This window comes from Rana temporaria, chromosome 3 (assembly GCF_905171775.1).
Source record: "Rana temporaria chromosome 3, aRanTem1.1, whole genome shotgun sequence".
NCBI classification, from domain to species: domain Eukaryota; kingdom Metazoa; phylum Chordata; class Amphibia; order Anura; family Ranidae; genus Rana; species Rana temporaria.
Window position 1 is genome coordinate 75967215 of NC_053491.1, and position 21255 is coordinate 75988469.

At 42.6% G+C, this 21255-nt stretch overlaps 1 protein-coding gene across 2 annotated transcripts in view; it reads left to right on the plus strand.

Annotated features, from left to right (window-relative positions):
- Nucleotides 1-21255, plus strand: part of LOC120931388 (neuronal acetylcholine receptor subunit alpha-7) — a 249516-nt gene that overhangs the window by 194565 nt on the left and 33696 nt on the right. The gene's annotated exons all lie outside the window — the stretch shown is intronic.

Sequence of the window (21255 nt, forward strand, 5' to 3'; positions counted from 1 at the left end):
GAACTTTATTTTGGATAAAGTAATGGAGGCTTACAACCCCTGTGAGGTTTTTTTTGTCCGTGTCCCATTGAGGAGAATTACGGAGAATTCCCCTTCCTGTCCCACAGCCACAACAGGAAAAGAGGAATCCGTTTAAAATCAAGAACATCCCTGGTTGTCACCAGAACTAGTGTTCCCATCTTACATGGCAGACGATCGTTGTGTTTTAATAATGACCACTTAGAACAATTATAAACTTTTCTGTTTTATCCTTATTTTTATTTTGTATCTGTACATCAGTGGTTCTTAACACCTGTTCTCAGGACCCACCAACAGACCATATTTTAAGTATTATCTTGGGGAGATGCAGACTAGAATACTGCAATCACTGAGCAGCAAATGATGTCACCTGTGATGTATTTCAGTTATATTGCAAACCTGGCCTGTTAGTCGGTCCTGAGAATAGGAGTTGAGAACCACTGCTGTACATGCTAAGATTGTTTATGGAATTCTTATAGAAGACTCAGTCTATAACCACTTCTCCCTTGCCTTTTGTAGTAATATGAGTATTACTACAGGCTGGATGGGAGCTTTTTTCATTTAGAGTGGACATCATATGACATCCTTCCACTCTTGTCACTCCTGCATGCCCCTGGGGATGTGCAAAGGTGCGATCTGAGTTTGCTATGTCCACCAGACACAGCAGATTACAGTCAATGGCACTGGGCCCTTTTACATTGATGACCAATCACAGTGATCACAAGTTAACAGCTGTCATGAATGCCACACACTGATGATAGCATTGTTTACTATTGTTATCTCTTAGGCCCCGTACACACGACCGAACATGTCCGATGAAACTGGTCCGCGGTGGTTAAAGTGGATTAAGTGGACTACAATTTGACTTTGGGTCCACTGTTCCCATTGCTGAAAAAAGATCATGTTACAGCCCTGAAATACCCTTTCATTTGAGTGTGGGTTCTGTACAGTGCAGAGGAACTGATTGGCTGTTATAGTGGAACTAAATGCAAGGCTTTTTTATTTTGAACAGAGTAAGGGAGTTTTAAACCCCTGTGTTTTTTTTTTGCCATCAGTGTCCCATCGGGGAAGATTTCCACTTCCTTTCCTGGTTATCACCAAAGTCACTAGAACAGGTGTTCCCAATGGAAGATTTCCTCTCTATTTCTACTCTGGTGATAATCCCAAATTTTCGATTTCCCTTTATTTTCACTCTCTGATAATGGTAGCTAGGACAAATACACAGGGTAAAGCTCCCTCCCAATGGCACAGACACCAGTAATAGAGACAGAGAATAGGACAAGAGAGACCTCAGTGCATTCACTAAGGGTAATGACCACCCAAGATCCCAAATGTAAACAAAGCAAAGCATGTATCTTAAAATGTACATCCCCCCTAAAACCAAAATCCCTGCATCTACAGATATCTATGATCTAGCACTAACATATCTAGCCCTGTAAAGAAGAAATCTATATACATACCTTTTCTGAAGCTGATCCGATCCGGTCTCCAGTGAAAGCTCTGTAGAGGATACAGCCGACAACGGCTGTGAAATTAATAGGGAGTGATGTCACCCATAGACTTCCTATGGGGCTTCCGTTGTAGGATGTGGAATCGGGTCGGATCAGCTGCAGAAAAGGTATGTATACTGATTTCTTCTTTACAGGGTTAGATAGGTTACATTTAGATCATAGATATCTGTAGACGCAGGGATTTTAGTTTTGGGATGGACTTCCACTTTAAAGTGTTCACATACTAAATATATATTTTGCCATTAAAACGAGACAGGTGTTCTAATCCCTCTCCACTATATTCTAAACTAAAAAAAGTCTTGTCTTTTGTTTTATTTTAAATTGGCCAGTTAACCCAGTTATCTCAAATGTTGGCAGTGAGAATGAGGAATACATACTAAAAGAAGAGATCAGTTGCATGTTATAGATTGTTCAACGGAATTTGGCATTTCTCTAAATCAAAAGCATCACCATCATAGATACTATAACAATTATTATGCAGTAATTTAATGCCATCTTGTCTTGAGCTGTTAATCTCATCAAATGTTCAGATCTTTGACTAACATCTTCTTTACTAGCATATTTAAGAATCGGGTAAATAGCAGTTTTGTTGTCATTTACATAACAAAACTCTGTTGATTAGTCAACCTGCTACAGAAATACAGTTTACGTTTAAAATATTCACATTTTCTATCAATAGCAGTAGTTGAATTCTTGTAGCATTTATTCATTTTTCTTCCCATTCAAGACTAATTTGTATTTTTATGACAAAACTAAGATGTGCAGATTTTTTTTTTTTTGCTATTGTAATTTTTATGATATGTTATAAAGTATGACTGCTTTTATAGCAGTGATAAGTTAAATATTCATCAGTGATCTCAAGAGAACTGACGCACAGTAGAATTATTGCAGAAAGTTTGAATAATAAGCAGTACATTTTCATATCTGTAACTTGTCCCAGTTCTTGTTTTGTGCTGATATTAGTTACTTAAAGACAAATATTTAAGTAATAAAACTTTTTTTTAAGCCTTACTTCATGTATTAAGGAACTTTAAATAGTTCATTTGGGCCAAGTTGGCGTAAAGAAATTATTTATTTCAAAAACACATGCCGTGACTGCCAGCACTGTATGAACTGTATACAGTATATCCTTAGCTACAAAAAGGATAGTGTTGTGTCTGGCAACCGGACAGGGACTTCCCGTCCCACTCTCGGAACAAAATGAAGTTGACCTGAGTGCTGCTCAGCCTTTCACAGGAAGCTTTGTCTTTTATGAATGAAAATAAAGCCTACCATAATTGACTAATCAGAGAAAGCCTTGTATTTTTTCTGAAAATGCAAAGTTTCCTGATTATAGGTAAAAAGAGGTGAAAAGTCTACTTTTATATGCACTTTTTATTTTATAGTGTAGGAAAACACAATAAAATTTCTTGGATTAAAGAAACAAGCTTACTGTAAAATGGTCATAAAGAGCCCAATGCCTAGTACACACGATCGGTTTTCCCGACGGTCAAAAGACCGCCAGGAAAACTGAGGGGAAAACCGAGAACCGTCTCGGTCTCTTGTCCCCTGTACACACGACCGGTTTTCCCGACAGGAAAACTGCCAGGAGAGCTTTGGTCGGGAAAACCGGCCATGTGTATGCTGCCTCGCAGTGTTTCCCATAGGAAAACTGCGGGAAAAAAACTTCCGTGATTCGCGGCGAGAAAAAAGAGAACATGTTCTAATTTTTTAAACCGCAGTTTTCCTGTCGGGAAAACTGCTAAGGAGCTTACACATGGCCGGTTTTCCTGGCCAAAGGAAAACACGGCAGTTTTCCCGACGGGAAAACCGATCGTGTGTACTAGGCATAAGAAGAATTTTACCAATTTACTACAGGGACCTTTTGTTTGCAACCATCCATTTGAAGATGGACGACATTTATAGATAGTCTGTTTCCAGTAAGACTTTCACTCTTTCCTAAGGTACACATACCCCCCCTCATTTTTTTTTGACAACTGTTTACACTAGAATACTGTTCATTTTTCTACAACAGAAATCTTATTCTCTTTCCCCACCACCTCTCCACCTTGATCTTTAATTTTTAGCAAAACATAATTGTAATCCTCCAGCACCCCTAGTATTATTCTGCGAAGTAAGGAGATAAAACACCTTCAATTGCAAGCATTTTTTGGCCAGCCAGTCCCCACTTTCCCATCGACTACTGCTGGTTTTAAGGGTAATTATAGCAGATAGTGTTGTAAATGATATCTTATATGCTTTTTGTTAATAATTTATTTATTACCGGTATTTATTTTGCATCAACAATTTACATAGCACTTTACAATTGTACATTCACATGTCCTAAAACTTACAATTTAAGGTCCCTACCTCACATGCATACAAAGAATTACAATTATACTGATGGCTTTATATCTGTGTGCATATATGCAGATCATACTTTAGAACAATGGGCATTTCTCGAACCCCCCCTCAAAAAAAGGTGAAACTTGTGCTGAGGCTCTCCACATGCTGCACTGATTTGCTGCTGAAAATAGAGATGCCAAAGCAGCACATGAATAGTCCTTCCGCATTTAATTGATTAAGACACAAGTGAGTTATTTTCTAATGTAGAAAGTACCTTCCTCTCTAGTAAATGTGAGAAAGCATTCTACCAAATTCAAACCCAAAATCAGTACAAGAAAGACAAATATTTGTAACCTGCCATTTGCCTGAGGAGGGGTAACTAGTTTTTAATAAAAAAAAAAACCTTACGTGGTAATTTCCCCAAATAACACATTTGTACAGCAGTTGAGCACAGCTTTATCTGAGAATGAGTCACTTGATAGCAAGAAATCTCCTTCTGTTTGACAAATGCTTCAATTGCAGTACACTAAATGTAAAATTCTAAAAGGTGTAGGGCAGGCGTGATAGAAAAGATGAATTCTTCAAAATGAAAAAAAATCATAGTGCTGTTGCTCTGAGAGGATGTCATATGACGTCCTCGCCTTGCAGAGCCACGCCGGCGGTGGCACGCGCGCGCACCCGCCGCATTGCTGGGAATCCGATGCTCGTGCCTGGTGGCCGCGATGGCCGCCAGGCACCCGTTATTGCCCAGTAACTGAGCAGGACCGTGGATCTCTGTGTGTAACCACAGAGAACCACATTCTGTTAGGGATAGGAGATCGATGCTGTGTCCCTTGTACATAGGGACACAGATTGGTCACCTCCCCCAGCCAGTCCCCTCCCCTACAGTTAGAATCACTCACTAGGGTACACATTTAACCCCTTGATCACCCCCTAGTGTTAACCCCTTCCCTGCCAGTCACATTTACACAGTAATCAGTGCATATTTATAGCACTGTTAGCTGTATTTCTGCGTTGAGTATGCAAATTAGCTAGATACGGCGATCCACGAACGTACGTCCGGCCGGTGCATTTTTTTACGTTGTTTCCGTAAGGCTTTTTTCGGCGTATAGTTACCCCTGCTATATGAGGCGTACTCAATGTTAAGTATGGCCATCGTTCCCGCGTCTAATTTTGAAAATTTTACGTCGTTTGCGTAAGTCGTTCGCGAATAGGGCTTTGCGTAGAATGACGTTCACGTCGTAAGCATTGGCTTGTTGCGGGTTAATTTTGAGCATGCGCACTGGGATACCTCCACAGACGGCGCATGCGTCATTCAGAAAAACGTCATTTACGTCGGGGCAAGACGTATTAACATAAAACACGCCCCCATCTCACCCATTTAAATTGCGTGCCCTTACGCCGACACAGATACAATACGCCGCCGTAACTTACAGCACAAATTCTTTGAGAATACGGGAAATACGCTGAAAATTACGGCGGCGTAGTGTATCGGAGATACACTACGCCGGACATAAAGAAGCGCCGCGCTTCGTGGATCTGGCCCACTGTGCCTTGAAAAGTATTCATACCCCTTGAGATGTTCCACACTTTGTCATGTTACAACCAAAAACGTAAATGTATTTTATTGGAATTCTATGTGATAGACCAACACAAAGTGGCACATAGTTGTGAAGTAGAAGGAAAATGATAAATGGTTTTCAAAATTTTTTACAAATAAATATGTGAAAGTGTGGCGTGCATTTGTATTCAGCCCCCCTGAGTCAATACTTTGTAGAACCTCCTTTCACTGCAATTACAGCTGCAAGTCTTTTTGGGGGATGTCTCTACCAGCTTTGCACATCTAGAGTGAAATTGTTGCCCATTCTTCTTTGCAAACAAGCTCAAGCTCTGTCAGATTGAATGGAGAGCGTCTGTGAACAGCAATTTTCAAGTTTTGCCACATATTCTCAATTAGATTTAGGTCTGGACATTGACTGGCCATTCCAACACATAAATACTGTATGCTTTTTGATATAAACCATTCCATTGTAGCTCTGGCTGTATGTTTAGGGTTGTTGTCCTCAAGTCTTTTGCAGACTCCAACAGTTTTTCTTCTAAGATTGCCCTGTATTTTTCTCCATCTATCTTCCTATCAACTCTGACCAGCTTCCCTGTCCCTGCTGAAGAAAAGCATTCCCACAACATGATGCTGCCACCACCATGTTTCACGGTGGGGATGGTGTGTTCAGGGTGACGTGCAGTGTTAGTTTTCTACCACACATAGTGTTTTGCTTTAAGGCCAAAAAAAAGGCCACCTTCTTCCACATGTTTGCTGTGTCCCCCACATGGCTTTCTCGCAAACTGCAAACGGGACTTCCTATGTTTTTTCTTTTAACAATGGCTTTCTTTTTGCCACTCTTCCATAAAGGCCAGATTTGTGGAGTGCACGACGGAGTGCACGACTAATAGTTGTCCTGTGGACAAATTCTCCCACCTGAGCTGTGGATTTCTGCAGCTCCTCCAGAATTACCATGGGCCTCTTGGCTGCTTCTCTGGTTAATTCTCTCCTTGCCAAGCCTGTCAGTTTAGGTAGACGGCCATGTCTTGGTAGGTTTGCAGTTGTGCCATACTCTTTCCATTTTCATATAATGGATTTAACAGTGCTCCGGGAGATGTTCAAAGCTTGGGATTTTTTTTTATAACCTAACCCTGCTTTAAACTTCTCTCCAACTTTATCACTGACCTGTCTGGTGTGTTCCTTGGCCTTTATGATGCTGTCTGTTCACTAAGGTTCTCTAACAAACCTCTGAGGGCTTCAGAGAACAGCTGTATTTAAACTGAGATTAAATTAAACACAGGTGGAATATATTTACTAATTAGGTGACTTCTGAAGGCAATTGGTTACACTACATTTTAGTTAGTGGTATCTGAGTAATGGAGGCTGAAAACAAATGCACACCACACTTTTCAGATAACTATTTGTAAAAAAAAAATAACATAATTTATCATTTTCCTCCCACTTCACAATGATGTGCCACTTTGTGTTGGTCTATCACATAAAACAGGGGTCAAGTCCTGGGGAAAAAAGTGTGGGAACTCCCACCCAAGATCCACTAAAAAAAAATTATACGCTCATATGCATAATTACTAAACCACATGTTTTTTTTTTCGATCCACTTTAAACAAGTTCTTTCTAAATCCCGCGATAACTCGCAGCAGACCTCTGCATTGTCTCATGGGAACAATGACAAAAGCTCCCAGGAGACATTGCGGCATCGAGGAAGTGACGGAATACCCGCACACTACCTGATGAATCCAAATACAGGAAGCGGCCAGTAACATAAAGGATTACTAAGGTTCGCCTGCCCCTGACAGTGACTCGAGCTGGGCATCTCTGCTTAGTGAAAAATTGGCTTGGGCGGCTCGGCTGCTCTTGGCTGTTCTAGTCCTGCAAAGGGAACTGCGTTCCTGCTGTGAAAAAAGTGCAGGGACTCCGTTCCCACGTGTTCCCGCAGGACTTATGCCCTGACATAAAATCACAATAAAATTTAAGTTTTTGGTTGTAACATGACAAAATGTGGAAAATGTCAAGGGGTATGAATACTTTTTTCATGGCGCTGTATTCACAATTTACAAAACATTTGGTTTTTATTGTTTTGGGCATGCATGATGTGCAAATAATGCAGACCACTCTTCCACCTCAATTCCATCTCCAAAATCAACTCCGTAATCTTACAGTGCAGTGGGGGTTAGTAGAGCTAAGGAACCTGTGAGAGCCACCTATCGAGAGTGCTGACTATACCTGCCCTTTCTACTCACCTCCTCTATTCATAGAATCCATGTTATAGCTTGTATGAAAGAAACGTGATCTATGAATGAAGGATAAGCAGATGAAAAGTCCACCTTCTCCCTTCATAATTCATACTTGAATTTTTTGGTCAAAACATAGCCTTTAACCAATTGATGGGTTTTGTATAGAAAATTAATTAATTACCGTAATACAGATGTTTAAAATATATTAAGCACCAAAAATGTAGTATAAGTTATAGTTTTTCTCATTTTTACCTATGGAATCTGCAATTCGTGTTTATCTTTAACTGTAGTCTTATCATTAGGATAGTGTGGTTCTTTTCTTATTTCTAATTTCCTCTAAGGAGAGTTTCTTGTTCTGGATATTACTTGGATGACGCATTTGGAAATGATTTGTAAAAAAGTAATACCGCACTGATATATCAAATTCTGTAAAAGTAATCTTCCAACTCTGCAGGAATTAAGTATTTCATCACAGCCCTAAATTATTCTATACCTATATCTATATATGAAATGCAAATATGGAGTTATTTTTATACTAATTATTGCTAGCACTGCTGACTATACATGTGATGCATTGGCAATGTAATCTCAATCTGTATTGTGGGCTGTCTGCAAGGAAAATAATTTAAACTTTGTAAGCCGCAAAGACTATCTTGCCCCCTCCCAATCTAGAGAATCTGTATGTTCTTCGGATATTCATAGATTGAAAAAACAGTGCAATTACTACATTTGTTTAAGTTGTTACCAAAAGAATAATTCAGATTGAAAGGGTTTTTCAGATTGGAACTGTGTATAGTTTATTGTTTACAAGATGTGTAGCTGACATTTATCTAATATTAATGATCAAAGAGACATTTAAAATATTGCATACAGGTACTAGTGTAGTTATATTCCCTGGGTTGTTTGTTTGCCTTACCTTGTAATGATGGGCCCACATGCTGGGGCTGCACTCTGTAGTGATTGATTCAAACAAAAACAAAGAAAAATTCCCAGCTCAACCTACCTACCAGCCTGCAACAAACCAACTTATCCTGCCTAACAGTTCACGTTAAACACAGGGGTTTCGTTTTGGCACATTGGAATGTGTAAGCTGCCAAGGCTGCGACAAGGCACCCCAGTATTATCTGCAGTCCTAACTTTATCAAATTTAAAAGCCTCCATAGTGGAAGCACATATATAGTGATAGATAGATTAAGAACAGGTTTTCCTGGAGAGAGCTCACTCCTCTTTAAAGGCACAGGGGTGCAAAGAGCACAACTAAACACCTGTTTTTAACATGAACTGTTAGACAGGACAATTCAGTTTGTTGCAGGTTGGTTGGTAAGTTGAGCTGGGAATTTCTTCTTGCTGTTAAGGTCAGTTATAGGCTGGGACAGTTGCTGTTTGTTTGTACTGTAGTGATCAATTTACCTATTTTGCTAAAGAGACAAGCAACTTCATGTCCCAGGTCACGCAGCATCCAATACATGTCTTGCCATTTCTTCTGTGTTGCCTCACAATGTGGGAGTGATAAAAACACATCTCTTCTAGCATGTGTGAACTCTCTATGAATACTCTGCCTGTTTTTGGCAGGGTCAGATCTAATTATTGTAGCCGCACCAGTGCTACAAATATAGACCCAAGGATTGTGGGATATGTAGTTTATTCACAGGAAAAATCAGTTCTTAGACTACAGACAGAGGTCACGTATTAACGTGTGCAGTGTCATGTCGTATGCCTCTTGTGTCAGCACAAAATGAAACTGCCGAGACTGGAATGTGAAGATTTACTCTACTACAGACTGTACATACAGGCCAACAAATGATACAATAAAACTACATGATCAATGCACATCTTATGCAGGGAAAAAACAAGGTGCAGGTAGGAAGGTTTGCAATGTGTGCTAACAGAATACTTCTATTAGACTTTTCACCCAGTCTGCACATATGAGCCACAGTACTATCAATTGTACTTTCTTGCCTGCACGTTATTTTAAATAAACTATTGTGTCTCACAGAATTTGGGCAGGGTGCCTAAGCTGAATAGTCTCCAGAGTTAGCCCTAGGGCATTCAATAATCATCATCCTATAACAGAGATGGTCTGAAATACCCCCCTCTTTTTCTTTGCAATGCAAGTCTGTATGGGGACACTTGTGCAGAGGGCTGTGGCTGTTCCTCAGTATCAAACATTTGCGTGTGTGGGCAAGTAACAGTATTTTTTCTAGGTGGTTTAAGTTATTTCCATGAAAATATCAGTCAAAAATAATTTATAATTTATAATATAGTGTTAAAACATATGAAGATGTTAATTGGGCTTTAAAGGATCAGTTTATTCCAGTTTCAGTTTTAGGTGGGCTATAATTTCAAGAGTAATTGATATTGTTTCCCGTAACTGTTTTTAGGAAAGAAAATTGCAATACTTTGATATGTGATAATGGAATTCTGTTGTGTCCAAGTTACTGGATTAATAAATTGGAGCCAGAGTCTCTTGAGAAAGATCTACAGCACTGATAATATGAGAGATCCTAAAAGAACATCCATTGAGTTCTGTATTAATGTAGTTTGGCAATGAATGCGTGCTTTTTGCACACAGTGAAATGTGCCCATATGTTTTACTAGACATTATGTGAAAATAAACCTGCCTCATGAATTCTCTATATTTTCCATTTAATTCTGCCCCTGCAACATATTTAAATTACAGATCTATAAGTAATTGGAGAATCTAATAAGAGAAATGGCATTCAAATTTATTTCTGATGGAACACTACAATATCTTCTCGAGCCTAGGCCCACATCCAGCCTGCTACTAACGAATAATTAGTGGGAACATATCGTAGATATTTTCAGTGCAGGCCTATGTCCAATCTTCTATTTAATTCCTCCCATCTTACAAGTAATGGACTAATTTTGAATCAAGATAATTATTATATTCAATCAGCCTTTCAAGACTTGGTTTTTGTACCATTATCAGCGGCATGATAATGCCCTTCAGGGTTGGCACAGCTTTGACCTATTAATTTGAAGCTTTCCAGATAATGTTCTAACTAGTGTATGTTATATTTCCTTGATAGTGTCTGTCCAGTTCTCTTCTGCTTGCTATCCTGTTCAAAATAAATTTAATTTATCATTATCAAGTCACATCTACAGAAAGCCTCAGGAAAACTTACTTTGTACCAGTACATATTATGACATACAGTCTTAATGTAACAACAGATTCAATTAAGTTCCAGATGGTGTTTGTCAAGACATATTGATAAACAAGAATGAGCTTATTAGCGGCAGCAAAGTACAACTGGAATAGGGACTGAGGAAAGAATGATGTTTAATTGTATTACAATAGTTAGGTTGAAAAAAGACACAAGTCCATCCAGTTCAACCAATACAGTAGAAGGCAAAAAACAAAACAAATAAAGCATGATCCAATTTGCTCCAGTAGGGGAAGAAAATCCTTCCTGATCCCCCAAGAGGCAATCAGACATTCCTTGGATTAACGTTACCTATAAATATTAATATCCAGTTATATTGTGTGCATTTAGGAAACAATCCTGTCTTAAAACAATCTACTGAGTTGGCCAAAACCAGCTCTTGAGAGAGTAGAATTCTAAGCTTTCACAGCTTCTACTGTGAAGAAGCCTTTCTGTATTTGGAAGTTAAATCTTTTTTCTTCCAGATGTAAAGAGTGCCCCCTTGCCCTTTGTGATAACCTTAACACCTTCCAACCAAAGCCTAGTGTACAATGAAAGCCAGTGGGTGCACTGTTGTTCTGGGAGAACATCATAAGAAAAAACATGATGATTAAATACCACTGAAAGAAAGTGTATAAAGACGGCGGCTGGTCGGCAAGTGGTTAAACTCTATGGGGCAGATCCACATACATCTGCGCCGGGCACAGCGTATGTAAGATACGCTACGCCGCTGTAACTTACTTTGCTTTGTTTTGAATCCTCAACGAAATTGTGCCGTAAGTTACGGCGGCGTAGTGTATCTCTCGCGGCATAAGAGCGTGGAATTCAAATGGATCTAATGGGGGCATGTTTTATGACCCGACGTAAACAAAGTTTTTTTGGAACTGCGCATGCGCCGTCCCTGGGGTATCCAGTGCGCATGCTCGAAATTAAACCGGAACCTGCCAATGCTTACGACGGTGACGTCATTCTACGCAAATTCCTATTCGTGAACAACTTACGCAAACGACGTAAAAAATTGTACGCGGGAAGGACGGCCATACTTAACATTGAGTACGCCTCAGTATAGCAGCTTTAACTATACGCCGGAAAAAGCCGAACGCAAACGACGGAAAAAAAAGCGACGGGCCGACGTACGTTCGTGGATCGCCGTAAATAGCTAATTTGCATACTCTACGCAGATTACGGCGGGAACGCCACCTAGCGGCCGCCGAAATATTGCATCTTAGATCCTGACGGATCTAGCTGAGATGCCGTCGTATCTTGTTTTGAGGATTCAAAACAAAGATACGACGCGGGAATTTTGAAATTACGCCGGCGTAATTTCTTTGTTGATCTGCCCCTATATCTTCCAAACTATAGAAGTTAAACTTATGGCGCGTACACGCGGTTGGAATTTCCGACAGTTCTTGTTGGAAATTCCAATCGTCTGTATGCAATTCCGACACACAAAAATCCTACACATGCTCAAATCAATTTGACACATGCTTGGAATAATTAAACTTAATTTTTCTCGGCTCGTCGTAGTGTTGTACGTGACCGCGTTCTTGACGTTCGGAATTTCTGACAACATTTGTGTGACCGTGTGTGTGCAAGACAAGTTTGAGCGAATAATCCGTTGGAGAAAAATCCACTTTTTTTTTTTGGAATGTCCGATCGTGTGTATGCGGCATAACAGTTCTATAGTTACGTGCCTTACGCCAATCCAGTGGAAGTATGTCAGTCATTAACCACTTGCCTACTGGCCACTTATACCCCCTTCCTGCCCAGACCAATTTTCAGCTTTCAGTGCTCTGACATTTTTAATGACAATTGTTCAGTCATGTAAATTTGTACCCATATGAAATTTGTGTCCTTTTTTTCACACAAATAGAGCTTTCTTTTGGTGGTATTTAACTGCTTGCCGACCAGCCGCTGTCATCATACTGCAGCTAGTCAGCACGATCCCACAAACCGTCGTAGCTGTACCTCAGCTCCGCTGCCCTGCGGGGGTACCAATACATGTGGCTGGCGGTTGCGATGACTGAAGGCCATGCACGATCATGGGCATGAGAGGTAGAACAGGTACGTGTGTGTGTGTAAACACAAATCCCTGTTCTGAGAGGAGAGGCAGACCGTGAGTTCCTACTAGCTGGGAACAGCGATCTGTCATCTTCTCTAGTCAGTCCCATCCCACTACAGTTATAACACACTAGGTAACACATTTAACCCCTTGATAGCCCCCTAGTTTAACCCCTTCCCTGACAGTGACATTTCCACAGTAATCAGTGCACTAATCACTGTTTAATTGTCAATGGTCCCAAAAATGTGTCAAAAGTGTCCGATCTGTCCGCCATAATTTCACAGTCCCCGATAAAAATTGCAGATCACCACCATCACTAGGGATGAGCCGAACACCCCCTGTTCGGTACTCACCAGAAGATGCGAACAGGCAAAAAATGTATTCGAACACGTGAACACCGTTAACCACTTAAGGACCGCCTAACGCTGATATACGTTGGCATAATGGCATGGCTGGGCACAATCACGTACCTGTACGTGATTGTTAAATGCCCAGCTGTGCATCACGGGCGTGCGCCCGCAATGCGCACCCGCGACCCGGTTCGAAGCTTTGTGACCGCGGGACCCACAGACCTGATCGCCGCCGGAGTCCCGCGAGCGGTCCCTGGAGCTGAAGAACGGGGAGAGGTGTGTGTAAAGCGCCCCCCAGTGGTTAACTCCCAAACTGCAATTGTAATTTTCACAGTAAACAATGCATTTTTACCACATTTTTTGCTGTGAAAATGGCAATGGTCCCAAAAATTTGTCAAAATTGTCCGATGTGTCCACCATAATGTCGCAGTCACGAAAAAAAAAACGCTGATTGCCGCCATTAGTAGTAAAAAAATGTTTTTTATAAAAATGCAATAAAACTATCCCCTATTTTGTAAACGCTATACATTTTGCGCAAACCAAAAATAGGTAGAAAACTGAGGAAAAAAATTGTTTTTTTTATATATTTTTGGGGGATATTTATTATAGCAAAAAATATTGCATTTTTTTCAAAATTGTCGCTCTATTTTTGTTTATAGCGCAGAGGTGATCAAATACCACCGAAAGAAAGCTCTATTTGTGGGGAAAAAAGGACGCCAATTTTGTTTGGGAGCCACGTCACACGACCGTGCAATTGTCAGTTAAAGTGACGCAGTGCCGAATCGCAAAAAGGGGCCTGGTCCTTTACCTGCATTTTGGTCCGGGTCTTAAGTGGTTAAAGTCTATGGGACACCAACATGAAAAATCAAAAGTGCTAATTTTAAAGGTTAATATGCAAGTTATTGTCATAAAAAGTGTTTGGGAACCTGGGTCCTGCCCCAGGGGACCAAACCTGAAGGGCCTGATATGTAATTTGGGGGACCCCCACGTTTTTTTTTTTGGTCCAGGGTTCCTCTTGATATTCATACCAGACCCAAAGGGCCTGGTAATGGACTGGGGGGGACCCTTGCCATTTTTTTCAATGACTTTGATCTGTATTGCCGGGACCCGACAATTCATGAATAGTAGTTTTAAATGACTTATTTTCCTTTAGAAATTACATTTTGTGCAGGGACAGTTCTAAACACGGGAAACATGCACTACTTTACAGGCATACTATACACACCCCCAGGTACTTTTATTGTTTCACTTTAAGCATTATTAAAATCACTGCTCCCGAAAAAACTGCATTTTTTAAAACTTTTTTTGCATTGATACATGTCCCCTGGGACAGGACCCAGGTCCCCAAACACTTTTTATAACAATAGCTTTAAAATTATCACTTTTGATTTTTCATGTTCATGTCCCATATACTTTAACGGTATTCGCATGTTCAAACAAATTTTTTGCCTGTTCGCATGTTCTTCTGCGAACCGAACCAGGGGGGTGTTTCGGTTCATCCCTACTTGAGATACTAATAAGCCAGGAAGGTACAAAAAACACCAAATGGCCCCCTTTTTGGAAATAAGACATTCCAAGGTATTGAAGTGGTTGTTAAGCCACTCTAACCTGTATACACCACCATCACTGCCTCCTATTGTAGTATCCCCCTCTGTGTGTGATTTATAAAAATAAATGCTGCAAAATTAAGGTTTTTTCCCCCACACAATTGCTATATTAACAATTTATTTCTCTCATACAGAATTTTCACATTCTGCTACTCCTCCTGAGTATGATGATACCATATGTTTTAGACGTGTTCACTGCCTAGCCACATAGAGAGGACTAACATGCAGGGAGCACCGTCAGGTGTTCTAAGAGCATAAATTACACATTTAATTTCTTGACTACCTATCACAATGATATTACCAACAAAATTACCCAATTTTGAGGAGCAAACACCCCAGCATATATTCTATGAGGCATAATGAGTCTTTTGAGCCTGTAATTTTTACACAAAGTTGTCTATTTATAAGATACCAATAATTACACCCCAAAATTAATTCTGCTGAGCAAAGGGAAAACAAAAGATTACCTGTGGTTTTAGTAGTGCAATTGTCCACAAAGAGCATTGGTCCAATCAGCAGGCAGGGACTTGGTCAGTGACAACTAAAGTAATTGTCAAGGCAGCAGGCAGGAATATTGGGCCAAATCCTCAGCCAGGCGGCGTAACTTAACTTTCAGCAGTTAAGTTACACTGACTTAAAGTTTCTACCTAAGTGCCTGATCCTCAAAGCACTTACCTAGAAATTTCAGGCCGTGTAACTTAAGTGCCGCCGTCGTAAGGCGGTCCTCCTCTCCAGGGGGCGTTTATAATTTAAATGAGGCGCGCTCCCGCGCCGGCCGTACTGCGCATGCGTGTGACGTAATTTTCCCGACGTGCAGCGCGCGAACGTAATTGACGCCGGGCGGCTTTGTGGATTGCGACGGGACACTAAAGTTGCGACGGGTGAAAAAAAATATACGCGCCGGGAAAACAAATAATTATTAAAAAAAATGATAACGTCGCTCAGCATGCATTCCTGAGGGAGAACTCCACGGCAATTTTCAAAGAAAAAACCGGCATGGGTTCCCCCCCCAGGAGCATACCAGGCCCTTAGGTCTGTTATGGGTTGTAAGGAGACCCCCCCTTCGCCGAAAAATCGACGTAGGGGGTCCCCCTACAATCCATACCAGACCCGTATCCAAAGCACGCTACCCGGCCGGTCAGGAAGGGAGTGGGGACGAGCGAGCGCCCCCCCTCCTGAGCCGTGCCAGGCCGCATGCCCTCAACATGGGGGGGTTGGGTGCTCTGGGGCAGGGGGGCGCACTGCGGGCCCCCCCACCCCAGAGCACCCTGTCCCCATGTTGATGAGGACAGGACCTCTTCCCGACAACCCTTGCCGTTGGTTGTCGGGGTCTGCGGGCGGGGGGCTTATCGGAATCTGGGAGTCCCCTTTAATAAGGGGGTCCCCAGATACCGGCCCCCCACCCTAAGTGAATGGATATGGGGTACATCGTACCCCTATCCATTCACCTGGAGGCAAAAAGTAAAATTTAGTAAACACACAACACAAGGGTTTTTAAAATAATTTATTATTCTGCTCCGGGTTCCCCCCTGTCTTCTTTATTAGCTCTATTACCAGGGGGGGCTTCTTCTTCCACTCTCCGGGGGTCTTCTTCCACTCTCCGGGGGGGGTTTCTTCTTCCGCTCTCCGGGGGGGGGGCTTCTCGGCTCTCCGGGGGTCTCCATCTCTCTTCTCCCCTCTTCCGCTGTTGACTCGGCGAACCCCGGTTCTTCTGCAGATGTCCGGTGCCTTCTTCTTCAGCGCTGGCTGCCTGCTATCTTTGTGTGTTAGCTCAATTTCAAACAGGCAGCCGGCGCGGTCTTCTGTGACGTCAGGGTCTTCTCCTCTGTTCTTCTCCCCTCTTCCGATGTTGCCTCGTCGCATCTTGTCACTGCAATGATGGAAGCGCGCCTTGCATCCCATTTATATAGGCATCACCGTCCCATCATGCTCCGGCAGGTACCCACGTGGTGGGTGCCTACCCACGTGCACCCACCACGTGGGTACCTACCAGAGCATGATGGGACGGTGATGCCTATATAAATGGGATGCAAGGCGCGCTTCCATCATTGCAGTGACAAGATGCGGCGAGGCAACATCGGAAGAGGGGAGAAGAACAGAGGAGAAGACCCTGACGTCACAGAAGACCGCGCCGGCTGCCTGTTTGAAATTGAGCTAACACACAAAGATAGCAGGCAGCCAGCGCTGAAGAAGAAGGCACCGGACATCTGCAGAAGAACCGGGGTTCGCCGAGTCAACAGCGGAAGAGGGGAGAAGAGAGATGGAGACCCCCGGAGAGCGGAGAAGCCCCCCCCCAGAGAGCGGAAGAAGAAACCCCCCCCGGAGAGTGGAAGAAGACCCCCGGAGAGTGGAAGAATAAGCCCCCCCTGGTAATAGAGCTAATAAAGAAGACAGGGGGGGCATCCGGAGCAGAATAATAAATTATTTTAAAAACCCTTGTGTTGTGTGTTTACTAAATTTTACTTTTTGCCTCCAGGTGAATGGATAGGGGTACGATGTACCCCATATCCATTCACTTAGGGTGGGGGGCCGGTATCTGGGGACCCCCTTATTAAAGGGGACTCCCAGATTCCGATAAGCCCCCCGCCCGCAGACCCCGACAACCAACGGCAAGGGTTGTCGGGAAGAGGTCCTGTCCTCATCAACATGGGGACAGGGTGCTCTGGGGTGGGGGGGCCCGCAGTGCGCCCCCCTGCCCCAGAGCACCCAACCCCCCCATGTTGAGGGCATGCGGCCTGGCACGGCTCAGGAGGGGGGGGGGGGCGCTCGCTCGTCCCCACTCCCTTCCTGACCGGCCGGGTAGCGTGCTTTGGATACGGGTCTGGTATGGATTGTAGGGGGACCCCCTACGTCGATTTTTCGGCGGAGGGGGGGTCTCCTTACAACCCATAACAGACCTAAGGGCCTGGTATGCTCCTGGGGGGGAACCCATGCCGGTTTGGATTTTACAAATTGCCGTGGAGTTCTCCCTCGGGAATGCATACCAAATGCCGTCGCTTGAATGGGCCTTTACAAGGTGTGACTAACTTTACACTTTGTAAAAGCAGCCCTAGTTTTACACCAGGCAAACTAACACTTACGGCGAAAAAACTAAGCACAAAAGCTTTGAGGATCGCCCTAAGTGCTAATTTGCATACCAGAAGAGGCATTTCGACTCGAAATGCCCCCAGTGGCGGATGCGGTACTGCATCCTAAGATCCGGCAGTGTAAGTCCCTTACAGATGTCGGATCTTCTGCCTAACTTAGGAAAACTGCTTCTGAGGATCAGTTCCAAAGTTAGAACCAGAGATACGACGGCTTACGCCGGAGTATCTCTTTTGTGGATATGGCCCCTTGTCTATAGTAAGTACAGGCAGCAGGCAGAGATATTGTCAGTACAGCCAAATCATTGGTCCAGGTAACAGGCAGAGATGTGGCACAGCATCAGCCATAGGAATTTTCCAGGCAGGGACATGGTCAGCACAGCCAAAATATTGGTCCTGGTAGCAGGCAGGAACATGGTTCACAGTACAGGTAGAGTTGGTCAGTACAGATGTTGAAAATAGAGAAATGGCAGGCTGTTAAAAATATGGGCTTATATATTAGGGATGTGTGAAAACACAGGAAGCATTCTCCAATGCATAGGCTGGGTTGGGAGACACACTGGGGACAATTTTAACTGGTATCTTTTCTAACTCCCCCTCTGCTGCATACCCAACATCTTTTTTGGAATCTTCAGCTTCTGCTTCTGATGGTGGAATGCTCTCAGGGAAATAGTCAGGAGATTAAGTTTGCTAACAGCATCAGAGCAAAAGTTTTCTGGGGGGATCTTTCCTGGTAGATGAGGGGCGTGATGATTTTTTCTATGAATTTGAGGAAGGGGGTGGGTCTTTTTGTGGATTTGGTATAGGTGACATAAGCATTGTCAATAGCCGAATGAATAAGATAAATGGCAATTTTTTTATACCAGAAACCTCCTTGTTGCTAAATAGAGTTTAAGCATTTTTTTATCGTTGAAATCCACCCCCCTTCCCCATGTAAAGATTGCAATTTTGGGCACGTGCATGATTTTGAATGGGACCGTGTCTTCCCGGAAATCTCCACTAAGGTGTCACTGTGGATGGTGGACAGGATGTAGACATCTCTCCTATACTTCCACTTCACGGCCAACACTTTGTCACAGAGCTTAATTATTTTAGGACCCGTGGGTGTATGACCTTTATTCTGTATAAATATTTATGGACCATATCTATTTTGAGCCATAGTGGTACATTGGGTTCTATGTCAATATAATCCAGTGGTTCTCAACCTTTCTAGTGCCGTGACCCCTTGATAAAATTTACCAAGTTGTGGGGACCCCTAACAGTAAAATTATTTTCGTAGCGTGGGTTGTCAGCACCCAAGGCAAGAATAGTAATTTGCGCCCCTAACCCATGGGCATTTAGTGCTCCCTGAGTCCCTTCCACTCCTATTAAAACCCATTATGGTACATTTTAGGATGTACCACTCTTTCTCTTTGTTCTCCTTTCTTTCAATGTTATCTCTCTCTATCCGAATTTCTTTTTTTTTTCCCCCATCCCCCTCTCTAGCCTTCTTTCTTGTTCTCTTATTCTTTCTCTCCTTTTTTCTTTGTTCCTCCCCCTCTTTTCCTCTCCCTTCCATGTATTCTCTATTTTTTTCCCTTCTCATTGGTGGTGGTGGAGGGTGAGTGGCAGTGCTGGCGGCGAGTTGGAATGAGTGGCAATGCTGGGGGAGTTCTGATCAGCCAACTTCGGTCTCTTGATCAAGGTCCTCTGCTTATCTGAGCACTGTATTGGGGACTTTTAATGGCAACTATAATAGGTAGTGTTACTCACTGTGTCTCTGGCTTCACTGTGTCTCTGACTTTGTGGTGTCTCGTAGTGGTGACACCTATGCCAAAATCAGGAGATAGGGGCTCCTCCAGCCCCTCCCACTTCACATTTCTCACCAGTCAGCTGACCTCTAGTCTCTGCCCTCCAGCCATGCCGTGAACTGCATGGGCGGCTGTGAAGAGGCTGAGTGGGTGGCCGCTGGCTCCAAGAGCAGCCCGGCAGGGCGGACAAAGGCTCCAGGGACAGCCCTGCTGATCGGTTGTAAAAAGGCTGGGAAAGCAGTATGGGCTTCAGGAACAGCCCAGGATTTGGTGACCCCTGGCAAATCATCATTCGACCCCCAAGGGAGTCCCGACCCCCAGGTTGAGAACCACTGATATAATCCCTATTATGGACATAAGCTCCCGCATGCTCCGCTGTATACACAGAGCTGAAGAAGGAATTTAATAACTATGACTTCTTTTTGTCCCCAGTTGCCAACTCCACATTATTTTGTAAAGGGCCTACATGCTCAGGCCTGACCTTTTTACTATTAATATATTTGAAGAATGTTTTGGGGTTTATCCTATTCTCTTTTACAATATGAATTTTTGCGGTCTTGATGAACTTTTTACATATTATGTTATATTCCTTGCTACATTTAATTGATTATAGTGTTCCTTAATTTTTTTTATTTTTTAAAACCTCTTTTCTTATTTATAGCTGCAGTTTCCTCTTACTGTTTGCCTCTATTCCAAGTTGGGTGCTTCTTACTGTTGCAGAGAGCAGCACTGACATAATGACATCAGTGTCTCACCAGTACACTATAAATGAAGGGTACCTTGGTAATGCCCGCCAAAGATGTGTGGCTATGACACCCTGCATTCACAGTATGTTGGGCATCATTCAACCCAGAGGACAGGCAGTTCTGGAGTGAAGGTGACTACTGCAGCTGTAATTGCTTTTTTTTACAGCCCCTGGTGGACTTTCTACACACAAAAAAAGCCTAGATGTGAGCTTTAAAGTGAACTTATGTCTACGCTAAGTGCATTAAAGTGTTTGGAGCAGGATTAGCTGAGCTATATGAGAGAAGGACTAGAAGTTTAGTACGTCTGCTGTGAACGTTGAGGATGAATTGCTTCATGGTGCCTAAACTGTGCAATAAATCAAAGTTTATGTAAAGCATTTTGACTACACATACTGCTGTTACCTATAGACATGAAGTAAAGGCCTTATGGCCACACCACCCTGAATGTGCCTGATCTCATCTGACCTTGGAAGCTAAGCAGGGTTGGACCTTGGGTGGGAGAAATTGGGGGTTGATGATTTATAGGCTTATTTATCATTACGATTTATTTTTATCATTTTGGTTTTGAGTTTGTGAGTGCTGCACTCACATACTGTACCTACATCTGTTCTGCTGAATATCTATTCATTGAGTCAGCAGCTAATATATACTGTACAAAGATTTACCTGAGCACAGATATTTTACTTCTACTTACACTTTATAAATGCAATATGGAGTTAGTTAGTGGAGTTTTTTTTAAAAACAAGAACATCCAAACTATGAACAATATAACATTTATTGTATGTAGTCTGTGTGTTAGATTTC